Source organism: Phocoena sinus, chromosome 7, assembly GCF_008692025.1.
Source record: "Phocoena sinus isolate mPhoSin1 chromosome 7, mPhoSin1.pri, whole genome shotgun sequence".
Classification (NCBI taxonomy): Eukaryota; Metazoa; Chordata; class Mammalia; order Artiodactyla; family Phocoenidae; genus Phocoena; species Phocoena sinus.
The window spans coordinates 20,625,182-20,640,445 of NC_045769.1; the positions used below are offsets into that span (position 1 = coordinate 20,625,182).

At 44.9% G+C, this 15,264-nt stretch overlaps 2 long non-coding RNA genes across 2 annotated transcripts in view; both read right to left on the reverse strand.

Annotated features, from left to right (window-relative positions):
* LOC116756713 overlaps positions 1–15,264 on the reverse strand; it is a 48,509-nt gene that overhangs the window by 5,290 nt on the left and 27,955 nt on the right. The gene's annotated exons all lie outside the window — the stretch shown is intronic.
* On the reverse strand, positions 1,287–13,046 carry LOC116756714. Its single transcript, XR_004350743.1, has 3 exons — positions 12,707–13,046; positions 9,524–9,601; positions 1,287–2,214 (listed from the first exon to the last, which is right to left on the reverse strand). It is a non-coding gene; the product is annotated as an uncharacterized LOC116756714 (long non-coding RNA).

The following is a 15,264-nucleotide window of genomic DNA, read 5'->3' on the forward strand; positions in this document are numbered from 1 at the left end:
CTTGACCTCTTAATTCAGTCCCTGCCAGGCCATCCAAAGCCAGCTTTCTGCCTATTCTTACTGATGGCCTGTCCCTTGAACCTCCAGTAATCAAGGTATCATTCCTGCCTGAAAAGACTGTCTGGATATGAGTATTGGTGTCCACTTCAGCCAATGGTGTTCCTACTCTCTGGCCTTTTGGAATAACATCAGATTCATAAATGTTTATCTCTTGACACAGACTCCTGGCCTTACTCTCTGTTCAGATATATTGAGTTTCCCCAATGAAGATTCTGCCTGGGGTTCTGATCCCAGCTTTACTTACGTTTGCCCATTGCACTAGCCAATGCCTAAGATATAACAGAGAAAACACTGTAACAATGTTGTCTTCCACTTCTCAGGGGCTCAGTCACTACAGGACCAAGATCATCTGATCTGGACACCAGACATAAAATTCTAAATTTTAAATTCTAAAAGTTATTTGTCTCTCTGATTTTTTTTTGTATGGAATTGACTTGAATGAAAAGGGAAAAAAATTCTTACAATTCCTGGAATTTTTTGGAAAGAGGTTGTATGAAAACTCTCAGGACCCCATAGCAATTCTAGGTTAGAAAGAAAGGCTAAGAAATAAGCAGGAAGAAAGGATCAAGGTATCGATCCTCATGGTTCTGTTGCTATGACAGTCCTGTGACTTGCAGAATTCCCTTCCTTCATGTTTGAGGTGGATCTAGTGAGTATCCTTCAATAAATAGAATATGGAAAAAAAGTGATGGGATATGACTTCTGAGATTAGGTTAATCTGGCTTCTGTCTTGTACTCCTTTACCTTCTCCCTTGCTTGTTTGTTCTAATGGAAACCAATTCCCCTTTTAGGAGCTGCCTTATGGAGAGGTCCACTTTGCAAAGAACTGAAGGAGACCCCTGATCAATAGGAAACAAAGAACGCTCAGTCCAAAAGTCCATGAGGAACTTGAGTCCTGCAGCAACCGTGTGAGTGAGTTTGGGGTCTATGTTTCAGATGAGACCACAACCCCAGCCAAAACCTGGTTTGCCGCCTATGAGAGAGCTTAAGGAAGAGGTACCCAGCTAAGAGGTACCTGGATTCCTGACCCACATAAAGTGTAAGATAACAAATGTTTGTTCTTTTTTTTAAAATCCTTTATTGGAGTATAATTGCTTTACAACGGTGTGTTAGTTTCTGCTTTATAACAAAGTGAATCAGTTATACATATACATATGTTCCCATATCTCTTCCCTCTTGCATCTCCCTCCCTCCCACCCTCTCTATCCCACCCCTCTAGGTTTTAAAGTAATTTGTTACCCAGCCATAGATATCTAATGCAAGCTTCAGAGAATTGGAGACAAAGAAGACAGAAATCTTACTAACAATTAGATCATTTTCATCTACCCTAAAGCCTTCAGTTCTCCATTTAGTTAGAGGAAATCGAGATTTAGTTCATTAACATATACTTAGTGTGTGCCCTGTCTATGCCCAGCACAGTGACACATACTATGCAGGATTCAGAAGTTAGGGCTCTCAGGGAATTGGGATGACAAGCGTAAGCTGCAAGAAATAAAAAGGACCCTCAGCATCACTTTGTGTCACTAGCTTTTCTGCCCCCAAACTCATGAAACTCCTTCTTAAATTCCATGGAAAACAATGGATTTTTAATGGCAGAAAAGAATTTCTATGACAGAGTAGACTGTTGTGGGGGAGCCTGAACTTCATTAGTGTAGAGACAAAAAATTGGCAAGGAGGACCCTATCTGCAAGCATGTTTTATTTTGTCAACTGTATAAGTTGTTTTAATTGATCACCAACATATCACATCAGGATACTTTACATAAATACCAACTTTCTGTCTTGTCTTGAAAAATCTCAAGATCTGACCTCACTGGATGTACACTCCTCCCGGAGCCAACGTCTAGTACAAAGAAGTCCCTTTCCTCCCCTCTAGATTGGACGTGTGCTATTCATTTTGCCATGGTCCCCACCCAGCCCACTTTACTAATTTAAGCTGCCTTTTCACAAGCAGGCACAAAGTTCATAAACAATGCTTTAAGTCCTCTCTCTGATTCTTGTTGAGCTGCAGAGTTCTTCAAGTCTTCAGTGGTCACTGTGGCCCCAGAACACGATAGCTCTGATTCTCTGTCTCTGTGAAAATCCCTTGGATGAAAGTCCAAGAGTTATCCATAGTAGGTTTTCAGTAAGTTTTCCCTTACTTTTCCACCATTCTCTAAATAGAGACAACACAATTCTTTTTAAACAGTATGTGTGAGCCTTTTGAAAATAACAAGTACCTTTCTACATTTGCTCATTGTATTGTTGGAATCTTGGGGTGACTCCAGACCTCTCCTCCCACCTCCCAAGCTCAACCTGGGATACAGCATTAAACAGAAGAAACCAAGCACAGCTCTTATACGGCATACAGCCCCCTGGTAAACTCAAGAAGATAAATGCTGTTTGAATAAATGTAGTGAACCAACTGAGATGACCTTTCTAGTCCCTTGCAGGTATAGGAGCCTATAATGTGCCCCCTTAAGAAATCCCTCTTCCTTTACTATCTTTTCTCTTCCTCTCCTTACTTCCAACATAAGTGGGTCTTCTTGGCCTTTTTAGGAAGCGCAATACCCTGGATTCTGGATGAATCCAGGGCCCACCAGAGCTTTGGAAAAGCAGAATGAGGTGAAGAAGTAGTCCAAGGAAATGTTTATCTTATCTCTGTTTCTTTGAAGAAGTTCTTCATAACTTACCTCAGAGAAATTTACCACTCAAGCTCTCAAAGACCAGGGAAGAAGGAAGAGAGAAAAGAGACATCCAACTTCTCCAAGACGAAGGACAATGTCTGGATTAACAAGGCCCACTGGTCTCCAAGGCTAATTTATGCTGTCCTCATGCACATTGGACTCATGGTCTGGCTCTGACCTCTGAAGGATGGCTTTCGACTAATGCTCTCTAGAGGAAGCAGAGGCTGAAGCCTGGGACGATCTTGGCCAGGACCACAGCCATGACCTCAGACCCTTCAATTGCACCTGAATACACACTTCCAGGGGAGATGTGCTCTCCATGGAGAAATGACAGCTCTGGCTCATGGGGTCCCTGTGAGATCACCCCAGCTGGTCTAAATTAGTGTGTGTCACACACACACGCACACGCACACACACACCACACACTTTCTTAAAGCCCAGAACATAGAATATTCTTTTTCCATTCTTGATTCTGTACTCTGACCTTCTGCTACATCAACTTTTTAAAATATAATTTTCTCTTCTGCTTACCTAAAATGTTTCTGTACTGAATCTGCTGAGCAGCCAACACATTTGTAAAAGCACACAGGCAAGCTAAACTCACTTCCTAAGCCATCTTCACACCGGAGTATGAAGAAGGCATCTGGCCTTCAAAAATGAACTGCTTTCCTGACAAAGGAATGACTTCCCATCGCCAAGGGAGAATGTGCTCCATCTCCCACTCCCCTCTCCTTTGTCCCCCTCCTTTCCCTTTCTTCTTTCTGTCCCTTGAATTTCAGCTCCCAAATGAGGTCAGATCCCAAAGCCCAAATAAGTGGAGGAGGGTTCGCGTCTTCTCAGATGAATAATTCCAGCTCACCCAAGCACACAGTGTTCACAAATAATGTTTGCACACTAGGTTTGCTGCCTGCTGGGCTGATTTCTCTCTCCCTCACGCTCTCTCTCTCTCTCCTTCCAAACCAAGGGCTGGAGATAGAAGCGAAAGTTTGAATCATATTCAAAACACAGAGTGAAAAATACTGATTTCTAAAGAAAGAGGAGAAAACAAGAGACTTAGCCATCTTTACTTCTTTTTCTTCTTAAACTTCTTTACTCTTAAAGGCCCTTTACTTTGAAAAGACCTTTTGGTGTTTTGCTTCATAAAACTCTGGTGTGAGAAAAAAATAAAAGCATACACATTTTCACAACCGTGTAGCCTTATAGAGATGAGCCCATGTTTATTATGCTGTGTCTTCTGCTGATAAGGGGAAACAAAAATTGACACAAAGAAAATGCTCACATAGCTTTATTAAGACAAATCTCTCTGTATCAGTCAATGTCCAACCCAAAATAAGGAAAGTCACATTTGAGTATCTAAAATAGAGGGATTTTAGTACCGGGAATTACTCAGGTGATGGAAGAGCTGAGAAGTCAGACAGGAGATAATGAGGCAAATCAGAAGGTAGCAACAGCAAGATGTAGCTACTTCCTGTAGGCTGCGGGGACAAAGGAAGAGATAGGACTATCAGAACCCAAGGGCTGGGGCCACCAAACAGAAGCTGGAACCATAGCACACCTGTCTAGTAGGATCTGGAGTCCAGGAAGACAGGCAGCTGCTACTGGAGAGACCCCCAAGGTGAAGGAGAAATAACATGGCTCCTCTCTTCCTCCCTCCCTCCCATCTGTATCAAGTGCCTTCTACTGGCTGAACCCAGCTGGAAGCCACCTGATTCTGGGAGCCTGGGAAATGCAACCTGAAAATGGTCAGTCCCTTGAGGCACCAAGCAGAGCTGAGAAGCATGAGAGATGTGGCTGAAGTTCAGGTTTAGGTTCCACATGCACCCCCCCGCCACCACTTCTCCCTCCGCTCTGTCCCCACTGCCAACATCCCCACCCAGCCATTGAACAAGCTTGATGTGGGATCTGGATGGGCTAGAGATTGGGATTGCAAGGAAAAATACCTTGGAAGTAAAGCTCAAGTTCATACCCAAATTCAGCTCTATCAGGCTCTCATCCAGGGCACCTTTCCCTTAATTGCTAGGGCTGTCACCCTGTCTAGTTTGTGTGTCCAATTCTAGGATGTGGGAAATGCCATGAGTTCCAGACAGAGCATGGATGGAAAATTACTCCAGACCCATGTCAGGGAGCACTCAAATGAAGCTGAGCTAGAAGTACATGGAGACACAGGGTATTTAGTCCCATTCTCTACTGAGAGCAATGACCACCCACAGGAGAGGATACTGTGTCAGAGAAGAGATATTGCAAGATCTTCCTGGATGTCCCCTGAAGGCTTCTTTTAAGCTTTTCAGCAGCCAGGCCTTGCTAAACATGTGCCCCCCTGCCAAGCTCACTCCCCACCCCCCAAGGCTGGCACAAAGCCCTTGGAGATAGAAGTGTCAGAAGACTGCTTTGTTCAGAAAATAAAGGAAAATTCAGGGCTCATAAAAGAGCCCTGAATTCACTCTTAAATATTCCACTCAGGATGGAATTCAACAAATCACAACTAAATCCTCCTTTTGGCAAAATGCTTCAATCTTAATTATAACTATTATTGCTTGTGTTATTGAACACGTCTTTCTCTGCCCTTAAGAATGGAGGAGGGGGCTTTCCTGGTGGCGCAGTGGTTAAGAATCCTCCTGCCATGCAGGGTACATGGGTTCGAGCCCTGGTCCAGGAAGATCCCACATGCCACGGAGCAACTAAGCCCGTGCACCACAACTACTGAGCTTGTGAGCCACAACTCCTAAAGCCCATGCGCCTAGAGCCCGTGCTCCGCAGCAAGAGAAGCCACCGCAATGAGAAGCCCACGCACCGCAACGAAGAGTAGCCCCCGCTCACCGCAACTAGAGAAAGCCCGCACGCAGCAGCGAAGACCCAACGCAGACAAAAATAAATAAAATAAATTTATAAAAAAAAAAAGTGGAGGAGTAAGAGAGAAGCGAAAGTACAATATAAACAGAGGAATGGAAAATTACCCTAGCAAAGTGTCATAGCTAAACAATGACTAAGGGGGCTGTGATATGCATCAACACAGGTCCATGTGCGTAAACAGTGTGGTGGGAAGGGAGATGATGTGGATGATCTCGACAGAGAGGGGGCATTCAAGCTGACACAGCATTTCCTTTCCCTGGGGGCGGGAGGGGGAGAGCAAGATCAGCATTAGGAGGATGGCTGAGAGAGCGGGGTCCTTTTTCTCTGGTCTGGGAGGCTCTGAATGGACAGAGGATGGACACAGACCATGCAGCCCAAGCACCTCGGGATGTACTTAAAGAGGCTGAGAGAGAACACTGAAGCAGGATCTGAGGGTGGGGCTCCTGAGTCAGACTGCCTTGGTTGATGGCTCTGTCCCACCTCTTGCTTGTTTTATCACCTGAGGCAAATGATTTACTCCTTCAGAACCCCAGGTTCCTCCTCTGTAAAATTAGATGTGCCAGGCACTGTTCTAGGTACTGGAAATACAGTGGGGTGGTGGTGGTGGGTGTGGAAGACAGCCTTGCTGTCAAGGAGTTCATATTCTGGTGGGAGGAGAAAGACCGTCCACAGATTAACAAACACAGAATATAATGATGGTGAGGGCTATAAAGAAAAATAAGACCAGGTAAGAGGTAGAAAGAGTGATAGCAGAAGGTTTTGAGACATTTATAGTGGTCAGGAAACAGCTCTTTGAAAGTGTAACATTCAAAGAGACATGGACAAGGAGTGAAGGCCGAGAGAGCCACAAGGTATATATGGAGAAGGTGTTCCAGGCAGAGGGAACAGCAAGTGCAAATACCCTATGGCTTCTGAGGCTTTTTATACGGGCATAGTATAAAGCATTAGTGCAGCTCCCGGCCCATAGTCAGCACCTAATAAAGGTTAGCTATTAGTTTTAATTATAAATGGAGTATCCATAAAATACATTTTTGCTCAAGGTAGAACGGCAAGAGCAATGAGAGGATCAGCGACTCGCTCCAACTTCAGAACCTTGCTCTTCCCCTACCCTATGTAACATTCTTCCGCTTATCAAGACTGATGGTGCCCTCAGAGTTCAGTTACCTGCAAAGTAAAAAGAGGCACAATACATGATAACCCAAACCAGCAGATAACCCAAGAGGTCCTGTCCATGCTTTTAACAGATGACTTTGGGAAGACATACTTGCCTAGTTCTGTTTTGTTCACTCTAGTATCAACAGAAGGGTCATGTGGTGCAGAAGTTGGCATCACATGCCAAGCCGTCAATTCCTGGTTGTGTGATATCAGACAAGTCCCTTTGCCTTTCTGAGCTCACAGGGTTGTTTTGAGGATCAGATACGATGACAACTATGGGGGCCCTTTGGGAGCCATAAAACTGGGCCTGATTACTGCTTCATGATGAAAGTTGAGTGAATCTTCTGAGCTCACAACCACGGTTGTGGTGAGACATGACCCACCCACACTTTGGATGACTAGGAGACACAAGCCTGAGACCAACACTTGCCCCAAGAAAGTCACAAAGCCACTCAGAGTCACAAAGGACTTCTTCTGTTTTTAATACTCTCTAGGATGAGAGTTGATGACGCTTGTTTAGATCGGCATTGAAGGGGAATCATTCTGTTGTGAACCCAAGCTGCTTAGAAAAGAGTTGATGACACTGCCAACAGCTTGATTAGGACAGGCACACACTGCAGGGGATAAAGTGGGTGAGCCGGGGGGACTGCTCACACTTTTCTACTGAGATATAGACCACAAAAGTAAAGCCCTAGGCATGACATGGCTTCACAGGAGACTCAGTCCAATACTAAGCTGAATAAGGATTTCAAGAGCTCCAACTGAGATTCTTAAGATAGAGATTCAGAGAAACCAGTATGTTCACTTCAGTCACCTTTCATTACTTCAGAATCACTGAACTTTAGAGCTAAAAGAAACGAAGAGATCTCTGCAAGTGAATCCTTCTAAATGTTGGGGCTAAAAAAAAAAAAAAAAAAAAGCAAATAGAAGTTAAGGAAAGACTCCCTGGTGTTCTACACTTTAAGGATAGGATAGCAACAGCCCAGTGCCAGCCCAGGTTGTTATTGAGCATAGGGCATTGGGCCAGAAAGAAACTGTCCTTGAAACTCAATTTAGTAATAAACACTGGCAGAAAGGGGGGGACAGAGAAGGATAAAGAGGACTCATTTAAAATTCCTGACACTTTCCTCAAGGTTCTTTCACAACAGCAAACATCTGGTTGGGTTCAGCTGAGTCAGGTTGGATTGGGATGGTCACCTGTGTATTTGTTCATTGTCAGAAGTTCAAAGAGAGGCTCAATTGGTATCTGACAAAGTTGCAAGCAAGTTCTCCACCCAAGCTTGATATCAACTCAAAAGTCAGTGGGGTTGTGGGAAGACATGGTGGAATAGAGAAGGCACATGCAAGTCTTCCAAGAATAGTTCTTTCAGAAATTCTGGAGTCTTCCCAATGCTCCTGAAAATGCATGTTCTCAACTTAAATTCCAATTCCCATAACTCTCAGGCAAGAACCCAGCCCTCATTCTATTGCTTAGAGGGAGATACTTATGTTACAAAGCCCAAATTTCAACCCAACTTGAAGCAAGCACTAGATGAGAAGGAGGAGAGGTGATGCCACGAAATGTGCCCATATATCCTCCAAGGACCAGGTACAATCAAGGCTAGTTGTACTGGACAGGCAATGTGTCCACAGCATGCCTACCATGAATATGTTCTTTGAAGGAAACCAGTGTCATCAAGATTTTTCCTACCTAACCTTCCCACCATCCTAGGAGCATCTCTAGTAGCTAATAATTGGCATTGGCAACTTTAGTAAGCATGGCCATTCTGCATTATTTACTTATTGAGGAGAAAATATAGGGAAGAGAATCTAGAAGAGTAAAGAGAAATAAAGAGAGAGAGAGAGAGAGAGAGAGGAAGGAAGGAGAAAAGCGATAGGAAAAAATAAGGTAGAGAATGATGAAGAGGCTGCCTGTTGTTGCATAAAAAACATGAGATTAGAAATCTGAACTGGGTTCAAATTTTATTTTAGTGTCTAAATAGTTTTTATTCCAACCCAGTCATGGTGGGGGGAAAACAATTGAATAAATGGGTAAAGGAAGTGGAATACCATAGTGACGTAAGCAAGTTTTCATAATGTTTTTGGCTTCCTTCCCACCCCTTCCCAGGGGCTGTCCCTCTCTCTACCTTCATCACGGTTCACTCATTTCTTTCCAGTTCTACATCAAGCCTAAGAGAGACCTGGACATCCATACTGAGCCAGACTTCCAAAGAACTCAGACACTTTTGGACTTTCCTGATCTGGGAAATTTGGGATCTTGAAGGCTGGGGGCTGTGACTCTTATGGAATGATTGATTGGATGCCTGATATCAGGAGGTTTAAGCTGATTCCTGAGAAACACTAAACGTTACTGAAAAAAGGGTTGGGAGGAAAATGGGTTTTCCAACCATGCACTAGTGCTCACTGAAGCTCAGTTCTTCCAACTACCCATGTTTGGGGGTCAGCTGTGGAGCCTGAGGGTATTGACATCACATAGAAGCATGATCCCAGAAGCCTGGAGCAGAGACTTGGAGTTCTGAGCTCCACGGAAGGCCCTTCATTGGCGACCAAAGTTTTAAAATGTGCTTGACAAGCAGATAGGAAAATTGGCTGTATATGTCTCTACTGTAACAGAACTATTTGCTTTGAGGACTGTGCCTGGAGTTATTGCTTTGAGGGAAAAAAATGCTTAACTTTGGAAAAGGATGACTTACTTCTGCAAAGAACCCTGGTCTGTGGGTCTTACCTTTAGGGACTGCATGGGCTTCCTTCCATAGTTATGTCCCTGTTTTCACATTATTCAAAGGCACTCACCAGGGCCTCCTGGGATCTGGTCCAGAGAAGAGGCACCATTCCAAGAGACACGCAGGATAGGTCTAAGTCCTTTTGTATCTAAGGTAGACATGCAGATAGAAAAGAATATTTGGAAGGGAGAGGTCACCGAAAGAAAACTACTGATTGACTGAATATTGAGGTGTCTCATAACTTAAATGTATGAAAGGGGCAGTCCGCATTATTTATCAGTTAATTGAAATGAGTTCATTTTACCTCAAATTTGTTGTTGGTTTGCTTTTAATAACCAATCACTTTGGAAAGTAAAGAATACAGAAAAAGTATATTCTTTAGGATTCAACTCCACTCTATAGATTTTCAGAAAAAACAAATTTGGGTTGGAATTCCTGCTTCACCATTTCCTTATCATATGACTTTGGAAAAAGAATCTGGAAAATGGGGCTAATAAGTCACTTCTCACAGGATTTTCATGAAGATGAATGTTTTCTTGTCTAGGTGTGTGCTACTGAATAGGCATGTAGTAAGTGGGAGCTACAACTATTATTGCTGTGATTTGGGTGAACTGATGGATAATTGTCTCACAAACAGACCGTGGGGTTCACAGGACTCTTAACAAAAGCACATTCTACTAGTTGAGTGAGCCCCCAAGAAATCAGCTCCACCTTACTGCAGATGGTGGAGTGGTTGAGAACACAGCTTCAGGGCAAATGCCAGGACTCAAATGCTAGCCACCTTACCAGCAGTAGGAATTGGTAAATTCCTTAACCTTTCTGTGCCTCAGTTTCCTCATCTTTAAAATGGGGGTAAAAATACCATCTATTTCATAGAGCTAGACTGAGGATTAAATGAGATAATCCACATAAAATGTGCTTGAAACAAAAACCTGGTACATAGTAAACACTGAATAAAGGTGAGTTATTTATTATTACATGGTCTAACTTTTACCCAGGCTCTAGCTAGAAGAATGGAGCTGGGTTTTTTGTTTTTTGTAATGTAAAGACCATGCAGTCTACCTCATCTAATTTTTTTTCACTTGTAGGGGGAGGGGTAAGGTATGAGTTCAATGGATCAGACTGGAGAAACTACCTGTGTCTTATGATCAGCTATGGAAACTCTGGTGATATAGTGAGAAAAACCTGGTACTGATCTCACTTGGGGATTGGAGCCTGGGTCATTCATTACCTGATATATATTAAGTTTTTTGATCTCTAAAAAGAGGGCAATAACATCTACTTTAAGAGCTATTGGGAAAAGAAAAAGAAAAAAGACCTTTTGGAAAATGATGAGAGTACCACATGAAGCTTTTGGCACAGACTTGGTACATACATGTTTGTTTAATTGATTTTATTGGGAAGACTCAGACAACTGGAGAGCAGTGGGATTCTAGGAAGGAGAAGGCCAGGTTGAAATGCCAATGAGTAGTAAGAATACCGCTTGTCTTCATTCTACACATGGCAGGTGGTCTGGCAAGGAGAGAGAGGTTGTGTGCTAGGAACTCATTTTTGCATAAAATAACTAGGCTTTTCTAGTGCAATTGCCCTATGATCCATATTCAATGCGGTGTATGTTGCTATAGATTAAAAATACACAAAGAATTCTCAGCAGCCCTCCCACAAGGAGATAGCTTACTATGGTGAAAGAAGATTTGATTCAATATGGAAACCTTTTCTTTCTCTGGCCTCCATTTCTCCTACTTTCTATTCTGGTTCAGCTACCATTTGCATACCCATCACCAGAAAACAGTGAGTTAGATACACCCCTCATCCCATTTTATAGAAAAGGGAACCCAAACTCAGAGAGACTGAGGAAGGAACCCCAAAGCCCAAAGCTAGTGAGCATGAAAGCTGGGCTTTCAATCTGTACCTTGAGATGCTGTGTCTTTGGCCCACTCCACTAGGTACTGCAGCCTCTGGTACCCCAGCCCTGCCTGTGAATCTGTACAGTGGGGCTGCTTCAAGAAGCCAGCACTGGAGCCATGCCAGAAAAGACGTGGCCGTGGCCTATAGTTTTTCTCCCACTGTGACTTTTTGTTCATTCTCAAAACTATTTCAAAGGGAGTTGAAGTAGCAAAATGGGGCTCTGCCTCACTATGTCTGAATTCTATAAATTAGGGCTTTATTTGAGGCAAGAGTAATGTTTTTTCCAAAAAACCAAAAATAATTAAAAAGCCATTCTAGAGGATCTTAGCACCCTTTGTTGATGTTTTCTTTGGAAGCTTATAATGAGCTCATAAATGCTAATGAGGAATGGTCTGTGGGTCCCAGCCGTGCTGAGTCAAACCAGCCACGTTAGGGGACAGAATTCCACTGGGGCTTGGGATGTGAGGGCCGCCCCACCGCCGCTGGGCTGGCCTGCTCGCGGCAGAAGGAACACCTCTGTCTGCTTAGCCAGCTCCTGCACTTGCTTGCTTGCACCCTCTCCATTAGCAGTCTCTCTGACCTAGATTATTTCCCCGGGGGTGATGGCTCCAAAGGCCTCTTTTGCAAGTCAGCCCTAGGAGTTTTGAGTTCTCCATAGGATTGGTCATGTGCTGAGTACCCATGACTGTGTCCAGAACACAGCGAGGAGAGAAGTGGCTCCCCGTGTGCTGCCGCCAGTCTCATCATTTAGTAGCCTCAGCCATGTGGCCCTAAAGTCTCTGTACCAACCACCATGTGCTAGGAAGAAAGGGTGTGTGGGCTGAAACACAGTACAGAATTTAAGGAAGAGACTATCTACAAGGTAGAACAGGGTTAAAGGAAATCAGCAAGGGATGGTGAAGCCTCTTGCTCTCTCTGACGATATCCAGCATCAGAGACATTGCCGCTCCTGGGTGAAGAGGGACAGGAGCAGCTATGAGTGTCCTGGCTGTAAGAGAGCGTTTCTGTCCCAGCAGCTTGGCAAGAGGGGAACCTAGGGAAGATATCCCCGGGACCCTCCTCCTCCCTCAGCCCCCAGCAGGAACCGGCAGGCAAGGGAGCATATTGGTGCAGCCCACAGGCAGCATCGGGAGCACAGAGCAGGGTAAAGAAGAGTGCAGAGCCAGACTAGAGGGGCTGAAGGAAATCCCCAGCTAAACATCCCTCCGGCCTCACCTCCTAAGACTTGCTGAAGGGACCTGAGGATTCAAGCAAGCATGTTCCCTCATCCCTGCAACCAGCTGTTCCCTCTGCCTGGTGCTTCCTCAAACATGTCTATCCATACCCATATCAACACGTTACTCACTTTTCAGACTTGACAGTACATTCCAGGTTCTCCTTGACATGTTCTCTGAGTAGCCCAGTTTCCGAGTCAGCCTTGTATTGTAGGCATTTTAGTGCTTCTCTAAGGCTGTCATTCATCTCCGAGAGTGAGTTGAAGAGAAGCACCATGTCCAGTATTTCCTGTGCTGTGTACAGAGCAGATCCTTCTCGAGGGATGTGAGGCTGAAGGAGCAAGGTCATCTCCTGCCCTTGAGGTCAGTAGACTGTCTATTCGTGTGGTTAGTTAACTGCAGACAGATGACTCAAACCAGGAAAAAGATGCACCCACGACAAATTTATGGCCCTGGGTTTAATGAGAAGTATCTTCTCTCCTCTGCCCGGTGGTTTGAGGGATGGAAGGAATATAGAGTTGGGAACAGGGAAGTTGATCTAAGTCCCTGGGGATCTGGAAGGACACACTTTTTACATTGACCGACACAACTTTTTCACTTTGTAGGGTACGTAAAAATACCAAGGTATTCATCATAGGACACTGTTTAGAAATCATTAAAGGTCTTGATCTACTGCCCCCTGTCTTGAAAGCCTTTGCAGCAGTTATTCAAAGAGGGAGAAGGCAGGGAAAGGAAAAGAAATAAATGTAAATAAAAGCACCTTGAGTACCTTGCTGGCCCCCTGGTACATTCTGCTAAAAATATCCTGTTTATGGGCTTCCCTGGTGGCGCAGTGGTTAAGAATCCACCTGCCAATGCAGGGGACATGGGTTCGAGCCCTGGTCAGGGAAGATCCCACATGCAGTGGAGCAACTAAGCCTGTGCGCCACAACTACTGAGCCCACTTGCCACAACTACTGAGCCCACGTACCACAACTACTGCGCGCCTAGAGTCCGTGCTCCACAACAAGAGAAGCCACCACAATGAGAAGCCCGTGCACCACAACGGAGAGTAGCCCTCGCTCGCCACAACGAGAGAAAATCTGCGCACAGCCACGAAGACCCAACGCAACCAAAAATAAAATTAATTAATTAAAAAAATAAAAATATCCTGTTTCAATGTAAGCCTTACAATCCTGTGAGGTGGTGTTCTCAATTTACAGATGAAGAAATTGAGACTCAAGAGAAGTCCTTTCCCAAAGTCACTGGTCACCCAGCTAAGCTAAAATGAATGAGGGGTCTGATGCCTGCAGGTACACAGCACACTTTAGACACTGGCCCGGGCTCTTCTGTGGGGCAAGGTCTCAGCTCTTCAAGACTGCCGTGTGTATCTTCTGTGCTTCCCGATGGTCACTAATGTTAGGCCCTGGGCTTAAGACATGAAGAGCCCTCTCTGCTTCTACAGACTGGACTTTACACACAGGGGCTGACAGCGAGCCCTGCTGAGGTGCGATGCTGATCCGGAACCAGGAGGAAATCTAGGGCTTTTGGGATCTGTGTTGTCAATGGCATGAAGGTCCCTTTACCAGCGGGGTAAAGAGGCTGAGGTGTCCCGAGTTTCTGGACACTTGGATTCCTGGAAACGCTCCAACTTCCTTAGGAGTGGAGGGCTAGGCTTTTGGACCTGTGCTTTCTGAGAAAGGCCTGGAAATTTTTCATGGGCTTCTAGGAAATCCTTATATTTTCACCTCTTTCTTCCACTTTCCTGTATAGTATCCTTGCTTCTGGCAAAGCCTTTCTCCCAAGCTGGAGTCTGGATACCAAACAAAAAAGAGGTCTGCATACATTCAAGGTACTGATAAACAAATCATAGGCAAAGCATTATGCAAAAGTTTTCCTTTGCAGGGACCTGCTGTCTCTGCCCACTCTCCCACCTCCTGGGATCCACGACTTGGGAATGTCTTACTAACGTGAAAACAAGTCTGACTTGGTCTACTGCGAGTGAAGATCAAGGCCAAAACTTCACTGTACTGAAGTGAAAAAGTCATGTGTACCATCTGGCCAGAACTAGTTAATGGGGTTCTTTGTTTTTGTTTTTTAAAAGCCAAGAAGATATGGGAGAAAGAGAGTGGAAGCATCTCCAGGAAGAGAGAGCTATGTGTGAGATGGTGTCTGAAGTGTGTGCCTCCCACTGGGACGTGTGATGGGTGTGGGTGCCTGTGTGTGTACACACGCTCGTGCGTGGGCATGCATGCCACGCCCGCGTGTCCGCACGTGTGTTTGTGCATGTCAGTGGAGGGGTTGCTAGGGGAGAAAGTGCACAGGTGCAGTAAGAAGGGCTGACAAACTGAAGCACAAAACTGCTAACTCCTAGGAAAGGGGGATCCTCCAAACTCCCTCCTGGCCTGCTTCCACTCCACTTTCTCCTCAGTTGCCTTCATTTCGGGCTTAGGTTTCCATGAACACTGCAGTTATTTATTTTATTTTTGTTTGAAATGTTAAACAAGTCCCGAAAGAAATAGCTGTGGAGGCAACTTGTGCCATCTCCAGGGAGCCGTTGCAGCACAAGGATTTTCTGCAGGCGTTTGGCGAGACTGCCCCTCCCCTGCAGCTTCACCCCCCGCCCCGGTCTCTGGAGAAGCTCCCGGGCACCTCTGCCTGGTTCAGGAGAATCCCAGGTTCCCTCATCTGACCCATATGTCTGTCCTCC